Source organism: Panthera pardus, unplaced genomic scaffold (assembly GCF_024362965.1).
Source record: "Panthera pardus isolate Hobbes unplaced genomic scaffold, ASM2436296v1 HiC_scaffold_8, whole genome shotgun sequence".
Taxonomy (NCBI): Eukaryota; Metazoa; Chordata; class Mammalia; order Carnivora; family Felidae; genus Panthera; species Panthera pardus.
Genome location: NW_026527013.1, coordinates 46,320,936 through 46,337,591, shown reverse-complemented (window position 1 = coordinate 46,337,591; position 16,656 = coordinate 46,320,936).

The following is a 16,656-nucleotide window of genomic DNA, read 5'->3' as shown; positions in this document are numbered from 1 at the left end:
TGGCAACTATTGATCTTTCTACTGTTCCCATAGTTTTGCCTTTTCCAGAGTGTAATACAGTTGGAATCACATAAGGTTTCCTTCTTTCATTTAGTAGTATGCATTTATGTTTTTCTCCATGTCTTTTCATGGTTTGATTAGGTCATTTCTTGTTAGTACTGAATAATATTCCTTTGTTAGGATGTATTGAAGTTTATTTATCCATTCACTTACTGAAGGACATCTTGATTGTTTCCAAGTTTTGGCATTATAAATAAAGCTGCTATAAATATGTAGTACATGTTTTTATATAGACCTAAGTTTTCAACTCTTTGAGTAAATATCAAGAAGCACGATTGTTACATTATGTGGTAAGAGTGTATTTAGTTTTATAAGAAACCACCAAACTGTCTCCCAAACTGGCTGTATCATTTTGCATTCTCACCAGCAGCAAGTGAGAGTTTCTTTTGCTCCACATCCTCACCAGCATTTGGTATTGTCAGTGTTCCAAATTTTGGTCAGTCTAATTGATGCATAGTGTTATCTTATGGTTGTTTTAATTTGTAATTTCCTGATGACATATGATGTGAAGCATCTTTTCATATACTTATTTTCCATCTGTTCATCTTTTTTGGTGAGGTGTCCTGGCCTTTGGCCCATTTTCAAATTGGACTGTTTCTTTCTGTTGTTGAGTTTTAAGAGTTTTTGGTTCATTTCAGATACCAGTCCTTTATATATATATACATATTTTTTCAAATATTTTCTCCCTGTCTGTGGCTTGTCATCTCATTCTATTGACTATTGTCCTTTATAGAGCAGAAATTTATAACTTTAATAAAATCCAATTTATCCAATTCTTTCTTTAATGGATCATGATTTTGGTTTTTTATAAAAAGGTCATTGCCATACCCATAGTCATCTAGGTTTTGTACTATGTTATCTGCTAGTTTTCTTGTTTTGCATTTCACATTTAGGTCATAATACATTTACTGTTAGTTTTTGAGAAGAATATAAGTTCTAGGTGCAGATTCATTTTTTTTAACATGTGATGCCCAGTTAATGCAACATTTGTTGAAAAGATTCTCTTTTCTCCCTTGTATTATTTTTGCTGTGTGTGTGTGTGTGTGTGTGTGTGTGTGTGTGTGGTGAAAGAGAGAGAGAGAGTGCGTGTGCACACATGTGCATGAGAAGGGGAGGCAGAGAGAAAGGAAGAGAGAGAATCCCAAGCAGATTGGCACCGTCCATGCAGAGCCTGACATGGGGCTCAGTCTCATGAACTGTTGAGATCATGACCTGAGCTGAGATCAAGAGTCGGATACTCAACCGACTGAGCCACCCAGGTGTCCCACTTTTGCTTTTTTGTCAAGATCAGTTGACTATATTTATGTGGGTTTGTTTCTGAGCTCTATTCTGGCCCATTGATCTAGTTTTTTATTCTTTCACTAATACTACACTGTGTCAATTACTATTGCTTTACAGTAAATCTTGAAGTAGGAAGGCGTCAATCCTCTAGCTCTGTTATTCTGTTTCAACACTGTGTGGGCTATCCTGTGTCTTTTGCCTCTCCATGTAAACTTTAGAATGACTTTGCCCAGATCCACAAAATAACTTACTAAGATTTTGCTTGGGGCACAATGAATCTATAGATTAACTTGGAAAGAACTGACATCTTGACAATATTGTCTTTCTTTGTATGAACATAGACCATCTCTCCATTTCTTTCCTTTTTCTTTGATATCTTTGTTTCAAAGTTTCATTTTCTTTACCATATAGATCTTGTACATATTTTATTCAATTTAAACCTGAGTTTTTCATTTTTTGGGTGCTAATGTAAATGGTATTGTATTCTTAATTTCACATTCTACTTGTTTATTGCTATTGCTGATCTATAGAAAAGCATTAACTTTTGTTTTTAAGTTTATTTATGTGTTTTAAGTTTATGTATGTATGTATTATACTGAGTACAAATATGTACTCAGTTTGCCAGATTTTAATGTTTGCAAACATGTACTTCTCATCTATAGCTTGCTGACCAGTATTTTATTTTGTATCAGGATAAACTAGAGTTGTTCTTTTTAGTGGTTTAGAAACCAAAGTACCTAGATTAATATCCACAGTTTGCAAGTGAAAGTCATGGTATATATGGATTGAGTAAAAACTTTATTCTTGGCTTCAACTTGCTTTCATACATCTATTTTCCTTTTTCTTTACTTTTGTTTATTTTGTTCTACTTCTGCATCTTTTAAGTTGCTTTAAAATCCTTTTAGGATAAAACACAATATAAATAAATGATGAAACATATTTACATTAGAATTCAGTGTTTGTGCTTCATGTTATTAGTTTTGAACTATTTAGAGATACATTTAATACTCTTAGCTTGAAAATAGTCATTTTCCTCAAGTAAACAGAAATAATGTTCATTGCATATAATTTGTGTCTATTTCTAGCCACAAGGGATTGTGAAATGGAAGAGTAAGAACAGAGTTGGCTTTTCATTTTTAAAATAATTTGCAAGGCTATAAACTCTGTGGTATTTTAATTTTCCTAAACTGGTTAATAGATTATTTAAAATTAAATTGATTTTCATCTTTAAATATTTTGAAGACGAGATAGAACGTCTGGAAGCATTTCTCAGAAAAACAAATTTGGTTTTCCTTACAGATGTAGTAGGCAGCAATGTATAAGTACTAAATGTATCATAATTTAGGAAGAAGAGCTAAAGGCTATTTTATGTTTCAACTGGAAGTTATGAAGAGTAGGATTTTTCCCTGAGGAGCTAATTATTTGCTGAGATTACTATGGTAGCAGATTTTACAAGAAGTTCAAGATCTCTGTAAATAGTCATTAAAAAAAAGTATAGATGTCACTGAAGTGCAACACTGAAACCATATAAGCCAGTTCATTTTTCAAAAATGGCTGACTGCATAAATGATTAACTGTGAATAATTTTTTAATTAAAAAGTTATAGGGGTGCCTGGTGGCTCAGTTGGTTGAGGGTCTGACTCTTGATTTTGGCTCAGGTCATGATATCATGATTCATGGAGTTGAGCCCTGCATTAGGCTCTGTGCTGACAGCATATAGCCTTCTTGGGATTTTCTCTGCCCCTCCCTGCTTGTGCGCGCGCTCTATAAATAAATAAATAAATAAATAAATAAATAAATAAATAAATAAATATTTTAGAAAGTTGTATAGTCTTATGAAGTAATATTTGAAATTTTTCTGATTCTCTAGTTCCTTGGCTGTAAAGTCAACAACATTTTATTATTTACCAATTGGCATATCAAGTTCATTGTCTTTCAAAAGATGACATCTTTATCTGTAATGTGTTAAAAGTCACAATAATGATCATCCATAGTTCAAAGTATACATCTTAAAATATTATCTTTGGGAATATTTCATGGTATCATGTGTTTTCATGAGGTACTTATGTTTTTTTCTAGAGTATATATCCTGGGAAATAACATTTATGTTTCTTTCCTCTGTGACCAGCATCCGTTCTCTCTTTGGGTAAGAGAATCAGGTTTTGTTTTTTTTTTTTTTACAGGAGGAAATTACTCCTCCCTCCCATTCAGTCTCTATAGTTTGAGTGGGCTGGAGTCTACCTTCTGACCTGAGAAAGCATGAAAACTCAAGTTGGACCAAGGATAAAATTGATATGCTATGTCAAGGATGGGTGTATGATCAGGGGCACCTGGGTGGCTCAGTTGATTAAGTGTCTGACTTCAGCTCAGGTCATAATCTCATGGTTCATGGGTTTGAGCCCCAGTAATGGGCTCTGTGCTGACAGCTTAGAGCTTGAGGCCTGCTTCAGATTCTGTGTCTCCCTCTCTCTCTGCCCCTCCCCGGCTCGTGCTCTGTCTCTCTCACTCTATCTCTCACTCTATCTCTCTCAAAAACAAATACACATTAAAAAAAGGATGGGTGTATGATCCAAACCAGGTCTTGAGAGAGCATCAGTCCTGGTGTATTTTGCTGGAAATTCTGGAAAGAGGTACTTTCTTTCCACTAGGGTTGCTAAGCTGAAAGAATGTAAGTGAGAAGCTTCTGTTGTTCGTATGTGCCACAATATAATTAGAGCTTCTCTGAGAATACTGTGGTAGCAGAGCCCTAAACTGGAAAAAGAGAGTGTTCTGATTATCTTTTGTATCCTCTGGATCTAGCTATGCCTATAGCTAGATAGGCCCTGACTTGCCTAGCTACTTGAGCCACTCGTTTACCTTATATTGCTTAAGCTAGTATGGTTATGGTTGCACCTTTTACCAAAAAAGCTGTAGGGTTTAGGTTGGACCACTATACTGTGGCTTATAGTAAGTGATTTAATAATAACATACAGTTTTACTAAAAAGAAGCCTATGTATTTTTATGGATAATAAGATATATTTTTACTATGATGAAGCCTATGTATTTTTATGGAGGGGATTATTGAGGCAGTTATCCTGAAAATTCAAAAAAAATATCTTTAATTACTTACCTATTTTCCACTGAATTATTTGCATTTTTAAGTTTTAAATAGCAGAACAATATAGCTCTGATTAATATTAATCTTTAATGGATGAAAGGAAAAGAGTGGCAAGATAAAGCATAAAGAGCACTAGGTTAAGAGTGAGAATATGAATTCTGCTTAGCAGGTTTAAAAGAGAATATTCAAAAATAATAGGGAAGATTTTTAATAGGCAACTGGTTTAAGACACAGACGTCTGGACCAGCAGACTTTCCAAGCCTACTTGGGTGTGCTTTTCATTCCTCTCCATTCTCCTTAATATGCTTTTACATCTTGGTTATATCTTAATTATTTTTTAAATCATTAGCATGATTTCCTACACATCTTTCTGTTTTAGATCACTTTTATAGTCTCCTTTTATGATGTGGATTTAATAATTTAGTTAGAGCTGGTATTCTTCATTGCACTACTCTTTGCTATGCAGAATTTATATAATTTGGGGGTTACCTACTTTATGTCTTTTAAATATTGTGAAAGCCATTTAAGGAGTCTCAATGATATCTTTGACCTAGAGAAGTGAGAACTGCCTGGATTCATCTCGGAACATTTTCCAGTGCTAACCAAATAGTGCTATAACAGTGTCAATCTTCTGTAAGATAAGATCCTTAGATCTCTGAAGAGATATCAAAAGCTTACCTCTTTTGCCTCTCTTGGTAATAGACCTTACTGTGCTTTTATTTTATTTTATTTTATTTTATTTTATTTTTTTAATATATGAAATTTATTGTCAAATTGGTTTCCATACAACACCCAGTGCTCATCCCAAAAGGTGCCCTCCTCAATACCCATCACCCACCCTCCCCTCCCTAACACCCCCCATCAACCCTCAGTTTGTTCTTAGCTTTTAACAGTCTCTTATGCTTTGGCTCTCTCCCACTCTAGCCTCTTTTTTTTTTTTCCTTCCCGTCCCCCATGGGTTTCTGTTATGTTTCTCAGGATCCACATAAGAGTGAAACCATATGGTATCTGTCTTTCTCTGTATGGCTTATTTCACTTAGCATCACACTCTCCAGTTCCATCCACGTTGCTGCAAAAGGCCATATTTCATTCTTTCTCATTGCCAAGTAGTATTCCATTGTGTATATAAACCACAATTTCTTTATCCATTCATCAGTTGATGGACATTTAGGCTCTTCCCATAATTTGGCTATTGTTGAGAGTGCCGCTATAAACATTGGGGTACAAGTGCCCCTATGCATCAGTACTCCTGTATCCCTTGGATAAATTCCTAGCAGTGCTATTGCTGGGTCATAGGGTAGGTCTATTTTTAATTTTCTGAGGAACCTCCACACTGCTTTCCAGAGCGGCTGCACCAGTTTGCATTCCCACCAACAGTGCAAGAGGGTTCCCGTTTCTCCACATCCTCTCCAGCATCTATAGTCTCCTGATTTCTTCATTTTGGCCACTCTGACTGGCGTGAGGTGATATCTGAGTGTGGTTTTGATTTGTATTTCCCTGATAAGGAGCGACACTGAACATCTTTTCATGTGCCTGTTGGCCATCCGGATGTCTTCTTTAGAGAAGTGTCTATTCATGTTTTCTGCCCATTTCTTCACTGGGTTATTTGTTTTTCGGGTGTGGAGTTTGGTGAGCTCTTTATAGATTTTGGATACTAGCCCTTTGTCCGATATGTCATTTGCAAATATCTTTTCCCATTCCGTTGGTTGCCTTTTAGTTTTGTTGGTTGTTTCCTTTGCTGTGCAGAAGCTTTTTATCTTCATAAGGTCCCAGTAATTCACTTTTGCTTTTAATTCCCTTGCCTTTGGGGATGTGCCGAGTAAGAGATTGCTACGGCTGAGGTCAGAGAGGTCTTTTCCTGCTTTCTCCTCTAAGGTTTTGATGGTTTCCTGTCTCACATTCAGGTCCTTTATCCATTTTGAGTTTATTTTTGTGAATGGTGTGAGAAAGTGGTCTAGTTTCAACCTTCTGCATGTTGCTGTCCAGTTCTCCCAGCACCATTTGTTAAAGAGACTGTCTTTTTTCCATTGGATGTTCTTTCCTGCTTTGTCAAAGATGAGTTGGCCATACGTTTGTGGGTCTAGTTCTGGGGTTTCTATTCTATTCCATTGGTCTATGTGTCTGTTTTTGTGCCAATACCATGCTGTCTTGATGATGACAGCTTTGTAGTAGAGGCTAAAGTCTGGGATTGTGATGCCTCCTGCTTTGGTCTTCTTCTTCAAAATTACTTTGGCTATTCGGGGCCTTTTGTGGTTCCATATGAATTTTAGGATTGCTTGTTCTAGTTTCGAGAAGAATGCTGGTGCAATTTTGATTGGGATTGCATTGAATGTGTAGATAGCTTTGGGTAGTATTGACATTTTGACAATATTTATTCTTCCAATCCATGAGCAGGGAATGTCTTTCCATTTCTTTATATCTTCTTCAATTACCTGCATAAGCTTTCTATAGTTTTCAGCATACAGATCTTTTACATCTTTGGTTAGATTTATTCCTAGGTATTTTAGGCTTCTTGGTGCAATTGTGAATGGGATCAGTTTCTTTATTTGTCTTTCTGTTGCTTCATTGTTAGTGTATAAGAATGCAACTGATTTCTGTACATTGATTTTGTATCCTGCAACTTTGCTGAATTCATGTATCAGTTCTAGCAGACTTTTGGTGGAGTCTATCGGATTTTCCATGTATAATATCATGTCATCTGCAAAAAGCGAAAGCTTGACTTCATCTTTGCCAATTTTGATGCCTTTGATTTCCTTTTGTTGTCTGATTGCTGATGCTAGAACTTCCAGCACTATGTTAAACAACAGAGGTGAGAGTGGGCATCCCTGTCGTGTTCCTGATCTCAGGGAAAAAGTCTCAGTTTTTCCCCGTTGAGGATGATGTTAGCTGTGGGCTTTTCATAAATAGCTTTTATGATCTTTCAGTATGTTCCTTCTATCCCGACTTTCTCCAGAGTTTTTATTAAGAAAGGGTGCTGGATTTTGTCAAAGGCCTTTTCTGCATCGATTGACAGGATCATATGGTTCTTCTCTTTTTTTTTGTTAATGTGATGTATCAGGTTGATCGATTTGCGAATGTTGAACCAGCCCTGCATCCCAGGAATGAATCCCACTTGATCATGGTGAATAATTCTTTTTATATGCCGTTGAATTCGATTTGCTAGTATCTTATTGAGAATTTTGGCATCCATATTCATCAGGGATATTGGCCTGTAGTTCTCTTTTTTTACTGGGTCTCTGTCTGGTTTAGGAATCAAAGTAATACTGGCTTCATAGAATGAGTCTGGAAGTTTTCCTTCCCTTTCTATTTCTTGGAATAGCTTGAGAAGGATAGGTATTATCTCTGCTTTAAACGTCTGGTAGAACTCCCCTGGGAAGCCATCTGGTCCTGGACTCTTATTTGTTGGGAGATTTTTGATAACCGATTCAATTTCTTCGCTGGTTATGGGTCTGTTCAAGCTTTCTATTTCCTCCTGATTGAGTTTTGGAAGAGTGTGGGTGTTTAGGAATTTGTCCGTTTCTTCCAGGTTGTCCAATTTGCTGGCATATAATTTTTCATAGTATTCCCTGATAATTGTTTGTATCTCTGAGGGATTGGTTGTAATAATTCCATTTTCATTCATGATTTTATCTATTTGGGTCATCTCCCTTTTCTTTTTGAGAAGCCTGGCTAGAGGTTTGTCAATTTTGTTTATTTTTTCAAAAAACCAACTCTTGGTTTCGTTGATCTGCTCTACAGTTTTTTTAGACTCTATATTGTTTATTTCTGCTGTGATCTTTATGATTTCTCTTCTTCTGCTGGGTTTAGCCTGCCTTTGCTGTTCTGCTTCTATTCCTTTAGGTGTGCTGTTAGATTTTGTATTTGGGATTTTTCTTGTTTCTTGAGATAGGCCTGGATTGCAATGTATTTTCCTCTCAGGACTGCCTTCGCTGCGTCCCAAAGCATTTGGATTGTTGTATTTTCATTTTCGTTTGTTTCCATATATTTTTTAATTTCTTCTCTAACTGCCTGGTTGACCCACTCATTCGTTAGTAGGGTGTTCTTTAACCTCCATGCTTTTGGAGGTTTTCCAGACTTTTTCCTGTGGTTGAATTCAAGCTTCATAGCATTGTGGTCTGAAAGTATGCATGGTATAATTTCAATTCTTGTATACTTATGAAGGGCTGTTTTGTGACCCAGTATATGATCTATCTTGGAGAATGTTCCATGTGCACTCGAGAAGAAAGTATATTCTGTTGCTTTGGGATGCAGAGTTCTAAATATATCTGTCAAGTCCATCTGATCCAATGTATCATTCAGGGCCCTTGTTTCTTTATTGACCGTGTGTCTAGATGATCTATCCATTTGGGGGCTCCGGTATTCGGCGCATAGACATTTATAATTGTTAGCTCTTCCTGATGGATAGACCCTGTAATTATTATATAATGCCCTTCTTTATCTCTTGTTACAGCCTTTAATTTAAAGTCTAGTTTGTCTGATATAAGTATGGCTACTCCAGCTTTCTTTTGGCTTCCAGTAGCATGATAAATAGTTCTCCATCCCCTCACTCTCAATCTAAAGGTGTCCTCAGATCTAAAATGAGTCTCTTGTAGACAGCAAATAGATGGGTCTTGTTTTTTTATCCATTCTGATACCCTATGTCTTTTGGTTGGCGCATTTAATCCATTTACATTCAGTGTTATTATAGAAAGATACGGGTTTAGAGTCATTGTGATGTCTGTATGTTTTATGCTTGTAGTGATGTCTCTGGTACTTTGTCTCACAGGGTCCCCCTTAGGATCTCTTGTAGGGCTGGTTTAGTGGTGACAAATTCCTTCAGTTTTTGTTTGTTTGGGAAGACCTTTATCTCTCCTTCTATTCTAAATGACAGACTTGCTGGATAAAGGATTCTCGGCTGCATATTTTTTCTGTTTAGCACACTGAAGATATCGTGCCAAGCCTTTCTGGCCTGCCAAGTTTCAAAAGAGAGATCAGTCACGAATCTTATAGGTCTCCCTTTATATGTGAGGGCACGTTTATCCCTTGCTGCTTTCAGAATTTTCTCTTTATCCTTGTATTTGCCAGTTTCACTATGATATGTCGTGCAGAAGATCGATTCAAGTTACGTCTGAAGGGAGTTCTCTGTGCCTCTTGGATTTCAATGCCTTTTTCCTTCCCCAGTTCAGGGAAGTTCTCAGCTATAATTTCTTCAAGTACCCCTTCAGCACCTTTCCCTCTCTCTTCCTCCTCTGGGATACCAATTATGCGTATATTATTTCTTTTTAGTGTATCACTTAGTTCTCTAATTTTCCCCTCATACTCCTGGATTTTTTTAATCTCTCTTTCTCTCAGCTTCCTCTTTTTCCATAACTTTATCTTCTAGTTCACCTATTCTCTCCTCTGCCTCTTCAATCCGAGCCGTCGTGGTTTCCATTTTGCTTTGCATTTCGTTTAAAGCGCTTTTCAGCTCCTCATGACTGTTCCTTAGTCCCTTGATCTCTGTAGCAAGAGATTCTCTGCTGTCCTCTATACTGTTTTCAAGCCCAGCGATTAATTTTATGACTATTATTCTAAATTCACTTTCTGTTATATTATTTAAATCCTTTTTGATCAGTTCATTAGCTGTTGTTATTTCCTGGAGATTCTTCTGAGGGGAATTCTTCCGTTTGGTCATTTTGGATAGTCCCTGGAGTGGTGAGGACTTGCAGGGCACTTCCCCTGTGCTGTGGTGTATAACTGGAGTTGGTGGGCGGGGCCGCAGTCCGACCTGATGTCTGCCCCCAGCCCACTGCTGGGGCCACAGTCAGACTGGTGTGTGCCTTCTCTTCCCCTCTCCTAGGGGCGGGATTCACTGTGGGGTGGCGTGGCCCGTCTGGACTACTTGCACACTGCCAGGCTTGTGGTGCTGGGGATCTGGCCTATTAGCTGGGGTGGGTAGGCAAGGTGCACGGGGGCAGGAGGGGCAGGCTTATCTCGCTTCTCCTTAGGTGATCCACTTCAGGAGGGGCCCTGTGGCAGCGGGAGGGAGTCAGATCCGCTGCCGAGGGTTGGCTCTGCAGAAGCACAGAGTTGGGTGTTTGCGGGGAGCGAGCAAGTTCCCTGGCAGGAACTGGTTCCCTTTGGGATTTTGGCTGGGGGATGGGCGGGGGAGATGGCGCTGGTGAGCGCCTTTGTTCCCCGCCAAGCTGAGCTCTGCTGTCCGGGGGCTCAGCAGCTCTCCCTCCCTTTGTCCTCCAGCCTTCCCGCTTTCTGAGCAGAGCTGTTAACTTATGACCTCCCAGACGCTAAGTCACTCTTGCTGTCGGAACACAGTCCGTCAGGCCCCTCTGCTTTTGCCAGCCAGACTCGGGGGCTCTGCTTGGCCCGCAAGCCGCCCCTCCGCCCCGGCTCCCTCCCGCCAGTCCGTGGAGCACGCACTTCCTTGCCGCCCTTCCTACCCTCTTCCGTGGGCCTCTGGTCTGCGCTTGGCTCGGGAGACTCCGTTCTGCTAATCCTCTGGCGGTTTTCTGGGTTATTTAGGCAGGTGTAGGTGGAATCTAAGTGATCAGCAGGACGCTCGGTGAGCCCAGCGTCCTCCTACGCCGCCCTCTTCCCTCTCCCTCTCCTTACTGTGCTTTTTATGAAATGTGGTTTACATATATCCTTATATGTATGTACACACACATATATATCTTTATATATAGATGCATATAAATATATAGTTAGACATAAATTGGTATGTATATATATATAAGGCATATATAAAGGTGTATATATTTATATATAAGGTATATATATAATATATAAGGTATATATACACATATATGTATTTCTATGTATATGTATAAACACACATACCCTTTTATAGCTTTTTATATGTATATACCTTTTTATGTGTTACTCCTTTTTTTATTTATTTAAAAAAAATTTTTTTTAACGTTTATTATTTTTGAGACAGAGAGAGACAGAGCATGAACGGGGGAGGGTCAGAGAGAGGGAGACACAGAATCTGAAACAGGCTTCAGGCTCTGAGCTGTCAGCACAGAGCCCGACGCGAGGCTCAAACTCACGGACCGTGAGATCATGACCTGAGCCGAAGTCGGCCGCTCAACCGACTGAGCCACCCAGGCGCCCCTGTGTTACTCTTTTAGATAGGGTTTGTTATGTGACCTTGCCTGCCTATATGCAATAATACAAAGAAAGTATCTTCAGTAATAGATGTGTCTCTCTTTTGTCTATTTATCTTTTGCCTACTGACCACTTGGAGGTCAAAACTACTGAGCATTTCCTATTATTAGTAACAGGTCCTTGTCCTGTTTTTTTTTTTTTTTTTTTTTTTCACTATCTGGCTATGTGAACTTGGATGAGGCACTTTACTTACCTGGGTATTTGCTGCAAAGATATTTTCAACCCTAAATATTTTACACTCTCAGAATTTTTTACGTCATTCTAATATGAACACCAGAAATATTTTGGGCTGGAAAGTGTTAGCATTCATATTACTTCAGTTTCTTTAACATAGTGCTTTTGCTTAATTATCTAATGTTGTTCTCTATACCTTTGGGGAGCTGGGTGCACCAACATTAACATAGACACTCTAACTAGAGAGAAAACTGAGTAATGAATCTATCATTCTGTGTGTTTACAAGGGATCAGAGCCTCTTCTGAGACATTTTGTTTACTTTTGACAGTTGTCCTTCATATAACTCCCACCTTGAATTCTCTTGCCTTGGTAAGATCCAAATTTGAATAGTAACAGGGTCTTTTAATGTTGCCACTTGTTATAGAGAGAGACCGTTTCCTGACAATAATTTGTACAGATTGGTGACATGTTTGAAAATAACATAGCATTTCCTAGAAGAGTTGTATTTTCTGATTGTGTCATTGATTTTTTTTTCTTCCTCTCATTCTGTTTCTTATCAAGTATACTGTGAATTTCTTATCAATATTATAGGGATGTATGAGAAACCTAGCATTCCTCTGGGAATATTATTTGTGTTGTCTCTCTCTGAAAACACAATGGAAAAAGAGGTTCTAAGGCAGAGTTAGAATCCTAAAGAGTTTTAGCACAATTATATGTACTAGCTATAAAACAACCACTTGATAATTTTAACATTAATTAATAATCTTAAATATTAAAATAAAGGAGAGACACTTTCAAAATTAGTATCACGAAGTTGGCATCATAAATTAGTAATTGTGACTTCAAGGTTTGAAATGATACATATTTGAGGACAATTAATGGACAAAATCTGTGTATTCTATGCAAGAGTTAATATTAGTAAAGATAATTCAATCGCTGAAGTAGGAGCTTTACTTTCATCAACATTTGGTTTATATTTAGAATGCTAAGGGGGTTCCTGGGTGGTTCAGTTGGTTAAGTGTCTGAATTTGGCTCAGGTCATGATCTCACTGTTTGTGAGTTCAAGCCCCGCATCAGGCTCTGTGCTGACAGCTACCTCAGAGCCTGGAGGCTGTCTTTGGATTCTGTGTCTCCCTCTCTCTCTGCCCCTCCCCTGCTAGTGTGTGCTCTTTCTCTCTCGCATGCGCTCAAAAATAATAAATATAAAACATTAAAAAAATAAAAAATAAATGCTAAGACTAAATAAGGACCTTATCTAATTTCTGTGTTTTGTAGATGAAACTGACCAAGGAATAAATGATTTGGCTAAAGTGAAATAGTAATGGAGGTAGATAAGCTCACGATCTCATAATAATCACTTGTTTATTAAAAATAACTCACAAATGAAAAAAACAATTCTTCCCATTCTTGTAACATTTTAAATTATGTGTCTTTGGAAGTCTACTTTATTTAATATTGTAGTGATAATTTCAAAACAATAATGTTTAATTCAAAGCTAAACAAAATTAGTTGGTAACTAAGCTAGCATAGACACCAATCTAGGCCAGGTATTACTTTTTTTATATGCCTAGAGCTCATGTGTTCAAAAAGGAAAGCAAGAAGTCTTTGGCACTTTTTTCCTCCTTAAGTTTATTTATTTATTTTGAGAGAGTGAGAGAGTGAGAGAGCGAATCCCAAGCAGGCGCTGCACTGTCAGCAGAGTGAACCGTGAACCGTGAGATGGTGACCTGAGCTGAAATCAGGAGTCAGGTGCTTAATGGACTAAGCCACCCAGGCGCCCCTATAGCACTATAAATTTCTTTTCCCTATATCTAGGAAGGTTGGTCATATTTCTTTAGGTCTATAAGTGCTGACATATATTTTAGTGATTTGGTTCAATATGAAATAACAAGGAACGAGGCAGTGGATCCTAAAGAAGGGCAATTTATAATATATAGACATAAAAATTACTATTTAATAAAGGCATCTTTAAATGTTCATTTGTTTATATTGTGGATATTGTTAATTAGTGCTTTATTTTTTAGCTTGTTAATTTGGTATAGTATTTAAAATCATTTTCTGTCTTTTTGGATTATCTGTGCATAGATGTGTTTTTATGTAGGATCTAACTGTAGGAAACAAAATAGCATATACTTCAAAAGTACAAAAGTAGCCTAAATATTTTTCTAAAGTGCAAATGAATTTTGACAAAGTGAATACACCCATTTCATTACCATCCAGATGAGAATAAAACATTATTACCATTCTTAAACCTCTCCTCATGCACCCTCCCATGCCCAGAATCAACAATTATTTTGACTGCTATAATCATTAATTAGTTCTTTCTGGTTTTGGCCATTAAATGAATGGAATATTACCCTAAGTACTCTTTTGTGAAAATATAATTTATATTATATGTGTGAAATTCATTCATATTGTCACATATGGTTGTAACTTGTTCATTCTTATTGTTGTATAGTATTCTGTTGCATGAATACACAATGATTTATTTCTCTTCTACTGCTGATGGACATTTAAGTTATCTGTTTATGTAAACAGTCCTGCTATGACCATCATCTACAGGTCTTTTGGTGCGCAAATATGTATGCGCATTTGTTGAGTAAATACAAAGAAGTGAAATTATTGGGTCATAAGGATAGGTGTATGTTCAGTTTTGTAAACACTGCTGAATAGTTTTCTAAATTTATACTTCCCAACAGCAATATGAAAACTGTGGTTATTTCTCAGCATCATCAAACCTTGGCATTATCAGTCTTTTAAATATTGCCATTCTGGCAGTTATATAATAATATTTCATTGTGGTTTGAATTTTCATTTCTTGGTAGGTAAAAAAAAAAACACCTTTGTAAACATTTATTAACCATTCATAATGCTCTTTGGGAAAGTGCGTGTTAAAGTTTTGTGCCCATTTTTTCTATTATCTTATTATTATTCTTTGTAGAGATAATCTTACACGTATTGTTTACAATTATATATATGATATATATGTGATATATTATATATATGAGATATATATATATATATATATATATATATATATATATATATCAGGCAAATAACTTTTTCTGCTCTGTGGTTTGCTTTTTAAATATCTCTTTGATGGGGGCACCTGGGTGGCTCAGTTGGTTAAGCGTCTGACTTCGGTTCAGGTCATGATCTCATGGTTTGTGAGTTTGAGCCCTGCATCAGGCTTTGTATTGACAGCTTGCTCAGAGCCTGGAGCCTGCTTCAGATTTGTTTCCCTTTCCCTCTGCCCCTTCCCTCGCTCACACTCTGTCTCTCTCAAAAATAGGTAAACATTGGTGCAGCCACTCTGGAAAACAGTGTGGAGGTTCCTCAAAAAATTAAAAATAGATCTACCCTATGACCCAGCAATAGAACTGCTAGGAATTTACCCAAGGGATACAGGAGTGCTGATGCATAGGGACACTTGTACCCCAATGTTTATAGCAGCGCTTTCAACAATAGCCAAATTATGGCCTATCGTAGCCTAATCATAGCCAAATCATAGCCTAAATGTCCATCAACTGATGAATGGATAAAGAAATTGTGGTTTATATACACAATGGAATACTACTTGGCAGTAAGAAGGAATGAAATATGGCCTTTTCTAGCATTGTGGATGGAACTGGAGAGTGTTATGCTAACTGAAATAAGTCATACAGAGAAAGACAGATACCATATGTTTTCACTCTTATGTGGATCCTGAGAAACTTAACAGAAGACCACAGGGGACGGGAAGGAAAAAAAAAGAGAGGGAAGGAGGCAAACCATAAGAGACTCTTAAAAACTGAGAATAAACTGAGGGTTGATGGGGGGTAGGAGGGATGGGAAAGTGGGTGATGGGCATTGAGGAGGGCACCTGTTGGGATGAGCACTGGGTATTGTATGGAAACCAATATGACAATAAATTTCATATTAAAAAATAGGTAAACATTGATTTTTTTAATATCTCTTTTGGTGAACAGAGATGTGTAATTTTAATATAGTCCAATTCATCAATCTTCTTCCTTATGGTTACTGCTTCCTTTATATTTAAATTTATATTAAATCTTTGTGTACTACAAGATCATGAAAGTATTTTCCTATGATATATTCTATACCTTTATTGTATTACTTTTATAATTAGATCTACAGTGAAATCAAGTGGTCACACAAGTGTGAGACTGTTTCTATTCTCTTCCATTGGTGTATTTGTTTATCCTTAGGTCAAAGAACACTATTTTAATTACCATACTTTTTCATAGGTCTTAATGTCTGGCAATATAGATCTTCAAGCTTTGTTTTTCTTCAAGATATTCCTGAAAGGAGCATTCTGGGATGATGGCAGAGTAGCTAAACATCAGGAATCTGTCTCCTTGTCTAGATAACAGTTGTACTGGTGGAATCTGATGTAACTGCAGACATATCTTGTTTTATTATGCTTTGCTTTATTGTGCTTTGCAGGTACTGTGTTTTTAACAAAATGAAGGTTTGTAGCAACCCTGAGTCAAGCAAGTCTATTGGCATAAATTTTCCAGCAATATTCTGTCACTTCATGTCTCTGTGTCACATTTTGGTAGTTCTCACAATATTTCAAACTTTTTCATTATGATTATATTTATTATGGGGATCTGTCATGTGAGATTACAACTCACTAAAAACTCAGATGTTGGTTAGCATTTTTTAGCAATAAAGTATTTTAAAAATAGGATATGTACATTTTTTTTAGTTTTAATGCTAATACACACTTAATAGATTACAGTATAGTGTAAACATATTTTTATGCATTGGGAAGCCAAAGAATTCATTTAATTTACTTTTTTTGGTAATAGTTGCCTTATTTCAATGGTCTGGAACTGAACTAGCAATATCTCTGAGCTATGCCTATATTTTGGAACTCTATAGTGTGTTGAA